This window comes from Protobothrops mucrosquamatus, unplaced genomic scaffold (assembly GCF_001527695.2).
Source record: "Protobothrops mucrosquamatus isolate PMUCROS unplaced genomic scaffold, P.Mucros_1.0 scaffold2745, whole genome shotgun sequence".
NCBI lineage: Eukaryota > Metazoa > Chordata > Lepidosauria > Squamata > Viperidae > Protobothrops > Protobothrops mucrosquamatus.
In genome coordinates, this window is record NW_015388786.1 from 63623 (window position 1) to 70671 (window position 7049).

Genomic DNA, 7049 nt, shown 5'->3' on the forward strand with positions numbered 1-7049 from the left:
TCATTTTCTGGTTCTCTGCTGTCCCCTCTTGAGACATTTCAGTAGTGAAAGGAAAGGTTTTTGCATGAGATCCCTTAAGATCTATTTCACTGTGTCTCTTGCACAATAATAGACAGTCGAGTCCTCAGCTTTTAGGTTGTTCATTTGCAGATAGAAGTTGGAACTGTCCTTGGAGGCAGTAAAACGTCCTTGGATTGTTGGTGAATAAGCATTGCTACTAGGTGAGTAATAGTAAACAATCCATTCCAGTCCTTGACCAGGTTTCTGTCTGATCCAATACATATTGTAGCTGTTAATGTTGAATCCAGTGACAGCACAAGTCAATTTATGGGATTCTCCTGGTTTCTTCAGCACTGGATCTGACTGGGTCAGAGCTACCTGGGAGAGGCCACCTAATGAAAAAGACAAAGCACAGTTGGGTAATGGTTAGAAAGTAAGATCCATAGTTAATATATGACATTTCCTTGAGTGCTAGAAAAAGCTTAACATGGACCAAAGTACAAACCTTTGGAGAAGGAAGGCAGCATGATAAGAATTAAGATGTGGATTGCCATTGTGAAGAAGTTTGGAAGGATAACATTTACACCTTGAGTTGAGCCTGAAAAAGGAGAACAAGAGTTTAAATAGGAAGTGAAAGTCATGTTGGCTTTGCATAAATTTTGCCTGGACCTGTATAAATAGGAGATGAAGTCCTTAAGTGTTGTGAAATTTAGTAGAAAATATTTTATGCACCTTGAGTTAAGCCTAAAGAAGATGAATGAGAGTTTAAATAAGAAGTGAAAGTCATGCTGACGTTGCATAAATCCTGTATAAATATGAGATGAAATTTTGACGTGTACTGAAATTTAGTGGAAATTTCTCTGCTATTTTCACAAAGATAATTGAGTGTATCTGGATGCAAGTAGTTCTCAACTTATTGACCGGAATATTGGTTGTAAGTCAGTGCTGTCATAAATAGAGGCAACCACATTGCTGGGCACATTTTTTCAACCATTATTTTCAGTGATTGATAAGAGGGTCTTTCAGCTGTGAAGCAAATCCAAAACTGGCCAAAAAAGTCAGAGGTTGGAAAAAAATATTTCAAATGACTGCCATACACTGCGACTGGTTATTTCATTTTAATTTTTTTGCAAAGAAGATGGAGTGTATCTTGGTGCTGGTAATTTTGACAGAATTACACAGAAGCTGTTACAATGGGAAAGGGACCAGAAAGTTATTTTGAGGTCCAGAATCACTCCTCAAATATTCAGAAACAATTGAGACAACTACCCTCTGATGCATTGGGGTATAAGAAGGATGGGAAATAAAGCAAAATCAGACTTGTAAGATTTCCCTATTTTAGCTGATTTTTTTTATATATTTGTAAGAGACAGCTAGAATTCACACTGCCTGCCTTTAGTTTATACTTTGCTGTGTCTACAGATCTTCTCAAAATAGAACTTGATTTGGAGAAAAAACAGCAGGAGAGGAAATTCCATACAATTCAAAACATTTAATGAAAAAATATGGCTTCTCATGGAAAATGCCATCTAGGGTGTCTCAGTGAAGTCTTTGAACTTCAGAAGAAATGAGGCTCTCATACTGGATGCTTTGCATTGCATCTCATAAAATTCGCATGAGTTCCTGCTCTATTGAGTAGTGAAAAACCAAAGAAGATTTAAAACCTGAATGTGTTATAAGGTGGGCTCATGGTCTTTCTTTTGATAACGTGAGATGGATAGAAATTGAAATCTCAGTTCTGTATGAAGTCCCTGTTGAAATTCTACAGGCAGACACTTCATGTCTGCATGAACATAGGTCATTACATTCATGCTGACACTTCATGTCCTACAGCATTACATGCCAAAACAACTAGACACAGGGGCAGTTTTTTCACCCTTTTGCCATCACTCTGCTGAGCACCTAATCCTTATAGTACTGTCTTATGTCTAAATATGTTCACTCCTATTTTATGGTTGTAGCATTATTATCCTTGTCATCTTCTCTCATACCTCTCTTATCGGTGACATTATTATGATTATTATAACTCTGTTGCCTTGCAGGTACACTGAGAGCTTCTGAACCACACACAAATTCCTTATGTGCCTAATCACACTTGGCCAAATATCCTATCCTATCCTATCCTATCCTATCCTATCCTATCCTATCCTATCCTGTCCTGTCCTGTCCTGTCCTGTCCTGTCCTGTCCTGTCCTGTCCTGTCCTGTTCCGTCCTGTCCTGTCCTATCCTAATTCCCTTCCCTTCCCTTCTCTTCTCTTCTCTTCTCTTCTCTCTCTTCTCTTCTCTTCTCTTCTCTTCTCTTCTCTTCTCTTCTCTTCTCTTCTCTTCTCTTCTCTTCTCTTCTCCTTTCTCTCTTGTTATTCTATTCCATTCCATTCTGTTCCATTCCATTCCATTCCATTCTATTCTATTCTATTCTATTCTATTCTATTCTATTCTATTCTATTGTCATATCAGCATGAATCAATACTTTGTTTTTGCTTAATTTGTGGAAGGTAAGGAAGTAAAAATATAATAGCAAAAAATATATCAAGGCTTCTGCAATGAGGCTCCTAGAGGCTTTGTCTAGTTCCAAGGAAGGCCATTCAGTGTCCTCTCTGCTTTTTTAGAAGAAAGAGGAAAGACAGGACAGGTGGGATTTTACAGGCTAAGCAACTTCCTATTTCTCTTGTCTGCAAACAAAAAAAAAAGTGGTGATGGCAATGGAGAACAGTAACTCTTTAAAAATTGAAGCACTTTTCAGCCTCTTATATTAGAAAAGAAAAGAAAATTAGTATGCACCTATTCCCACCAGACCTCTGGTGTCTCCCTATGAAACTCTGTAAATTTTGATCTAATAAAACTAATCCCATTTCATAAAATAAAAATACTTATACATTGTTCTATCAGTTCTCCCTCTCTCTCCCCCCACCCCCCCACCCTCTCTCTCTTGTTTTTTACAGACCACAAATAGAAGATATGTCGCTGTGTGCTCTCGGAAACAGAAATACACAGATGAATCTTCAGCTACAACCGAATTTAGCTGGAGGTAGAACTCATTCCTGGACTGATCGGCAGAAATGGTGAGACGGCTTTTTACAGAATTAGTATACCATTTGCCTCCATTATTGACATTTATGGCTGAAAGCCATTCGAGACCTTTTCCATTTGGTTGCCTGATCCAATGCCAAGCGTATTGTGAAGAAGTAGCAATGGAGAAATCTGTGACTTTACAAATTAGGTTGAGTTGACTTCCAGGCCTCACTATTCCTGGTTCAGATTCTACAAGTTGAATGTCTGAGAAGACCCCTTGGAAAAAAAGAAAGGATTGTGATCAATAAACAACATCACTGATCAAATCAAGATCTCCTAATATTTCATTAAATATTCTTACATCTTGGAAGCACTGTAAAACAAAATGCAAAGAACCACAATGCCCTGACGGCCATCTAGGATGTCCCAGTGAGATCTTTGAACTTCAAAGGAAGTGAGGAACTCATACTGGATAGGCTTATTTTGAAGAGAAGCATCCGCATTGCATCTCATAAACTTTGCATGAGTTCCACCTCTATTGAGTGGGGGGAAATAAATTCAGTCTTAAAACCTGAATTTGTTACAAAGTTGCTCATGGACCTCTTTGTCTTTCTTATGATAAAGTGAGATGGAGAGAAATTGAAATCTCAGTTCTGCATGAAGTCCCTGATGAAATATTAAATGCAGACACTTCATGTCTGCATGAATATAGGGCATTACGTTCATGCAGACACTTCATGTCCTACAGCAGGGGTGTCAAACTGCCAGCCTGCAGGCTGGATGCATCATGCCAAAACTACGCCCACTCCAGCTCTGGCAATGGGGAAAAAGTCATGATATGTCATGACACATCATGTGATGTGGCAAGTTTGAAACCCCTGTCCTATAGCATTACATGCGAAAACAACTAGATGCAGGGGCAGTTTTTCACTTGTGCCATCACTCTGCTGAGCATCTAATCCTCAGAGTACTTATAACAACCTGCCTCCAGAAGGTGTGAATGTTCCAACACTGGAAGTTTTTAAGAAGAGACTGGACAGCCATTTGTCTGAAATGGTATAGGGTTTCCTGCCTGAGCAGGGGGCTGGACTAGATGACCTCCAAGGTCCCTTCCAACGTTGTTATTGTTGTTGTTGTTGTTGTTGTTGTTATTATTATTATTATTATTATTATTATTATTATTATTATTATTATTATTATTATTATTATTATTACACTGTTGCCTTGCATCTACATTGAGAGCTGCTGAATTAGAGACAAATTGCTTGTGTTTCTGATCATACTTGGCCAAATATTCTATTCTATTCTATTCTATTCTATTCTATTCTATTCTATTCTATTCTTACCCTATCCTACCCTACCCTACTCTATCCTATCCTATCCTATCCTGTCCTGTCCAGTCCAGTCCAGTCCAGTCCAGTCCAGTCCAGTCCTGTCCTTGTCCTGTCCTGGTTGTGTTGCTCTTCTCTTCTCTTCTCTTCTCTTCTCTTCTCTTCTCTTCTCTTCTCTTCTCTTCTCTTCTCTTCTCTTCTCCTCTCTTCTCTTCTCTTCTCTTCTCTTCTCCTCTCCTCTCCTCTCCTCTCCTATCCAGTTCCATTCCATCCCTTTCCTCTCCATCCCACTCTATCCCATTCTATTCTGTTGTCAATCAGCATGAATCAGTGCTTTGTTTTGCTTAATTTGTGTAAGGGAAGAAAGTAAAAATATAATAGAGAAAAAATACAAACAACTTTTTTTAAAAAAATTACATTGAGGGGGGTTCATAGAAAACATTCACAAATAAGAGAAGTTATGACTAGGAAAACTCAATATCTCCCATATTTGTGATGCATCTCTAAACAGACCACATTTACTGCTTACCTAACATATCTATTTCCTTATGAAAAGAAAAAAATAAGTAAATATACAACCCATTAATAGATTGGTTTTTAACAAAAGGGAAGGATATGCATTAAACACCACCACAGTCTTTTTCTAAAGAAATAGAGGAGAATGGACAAGTGGGATTGTTTCCTAGTTCATCCAATTCCTGGAGTTTTTATGCTTAAAATATAAAGAATTTGGGGTGAAAAAATACAAAGGTGATCCTAATCAATAATGATGAAGTGATGTGTACGGCATTTTTCATGCTCCTAAATTAGGAAAGAGAACTAGGGATTTGTTCATTAAACTTTTGCTGCAGGGAAACGGAGTTTGTGGGACTAAAAAAAGTTGAGTCACACCTTCCAACTCCTTGTGAGATCTTTTTTTTTCCCCGCAAGAAGTTGGAAGGTCTGACTGAACTTTTTTTAGTTCCACAAATTCCATTGAAAAAAGGTGCCAAAACGCCATTCCGTGCGTTCTATGACAAAAAAAAGCCCTACCCAATATTACATTCATATGTTTTGTCATTTTCTTTAAAAGTCAATGAAGTTTTTAATTTAATTGAAGAAATAAAATTTAACTCAGTCTGTATAGACAAACCCTGTCTAATGCTTGCAGATAAAGTGAAAATTTAATTTAAATTCACAAGTGGGCCCTAGGAATCCTGATAATTCTCTAACCCAAAAATAAAGAATTTTTAGCTTCTCAGCCTTTTCAAGATACAACAATACTAATCATGAGATCCAAAATCATTTTACTCCTAGTCTAAAACGTGATGTGGATATTAAGTAATTAAGAACAGACTCATTTAATCCTTAGAACCAAAATTATGTGGGAAAATTCTGGCTTTCATGTTTATTTCTTACAATGTCAATGAAATTAGGGCCATTCGGATATAATAATAATAATAATAATAATAATAATAATAATAATAATAATAATAATAATAATAATGATGATGATGATGATGATGATGATGATGATGATGATGATGATGATGATGATGATGATTATAAAGTTGGAAGTGACCTTGGAGGTCATCTAGTCCAACCCCCTGCTCAGGCAGGAAATCCTATACCATTTCAGACAAATGGTTGTCCAGTTTCTTCTTAAAAACTTCCAGTGTTGGCGCATTCACCGCTTCTGGAGGCAGGTTGTTCCACTGGTTAATTGTTAATATCCTGGGGAGTGTTGTTCCATTAGGTTGAAGTTGTGACACAAATATTAGAATCTAGGTCCCGTCCTGGAGCAGGCCTGCACTGTCAGTTCAGGTGGGCATTAAGCGACAATCAAAGAGAATGAAGTAAGGAGAATAATCTTATTGTACGGCATTATGGGTAATAACTAGTGCTTTGAAAGTGGAAGCTAGTGCAACTAGCACATTAGAAGTTTTATAATGTCCAAACTGCACTTCCTTCTAAATTTTCAAACAATGCAGATTAAAAATCACTTTCAAGAGCAGCCTCTGACAGAACAACAATCAGAGGAAAGAACCTGAGTGTGTGCAGGAAGGGTCACCTGAGAAAACCTCTTACAAGACCCTCCCTCATTTTCACAAAGTAAAAAGAGGAAGGGGGAAATACATTCAGAGATGAAGGGCTCTATTACTGTATCTTTCTAATGAAAGTATTGTTGCTCTATATATGGGTTGTGTTTTCTCATCTGTTCTAGGTTGGAGTTTAACAAGTGGATGTTAAATAAGGTATGAGTCACCTGATTCAGACATAAGTTTGGTTTGCCGCCAAGACCAAGCAATGCAACCATCAATGCTTTGACAAAATTACACCATCATTGTTACAAAGGAAAAAGGATAATCCAGACTTTTCCTGGCTTGTGTATAGACAAATTCAAGAGAGATGGCGAATTGATAAAAAAACTGCTTTTTCTATGGAAGATGGGAATTTTTTGAAACAAGTAAGGGATGATGCTAAAGGACATATTAGAAGGATATATAATGTTCTATTAGAATTGGACTCAGAAACTGAGCTAGTTAAAGATTGTATGATTAAATGGGCTCAAAATATAGGAGAAACAATATCTATGGATACCTGGGAGTTGATATGGGTGAGAAATGTGAAATTTACGCAAGCTCAAAATCTACGTGAGAATTTTTATAAAATGTTTTATAGATGGCACATGGATCCTGCAACTATGTCTCGCATTTATGAGAATT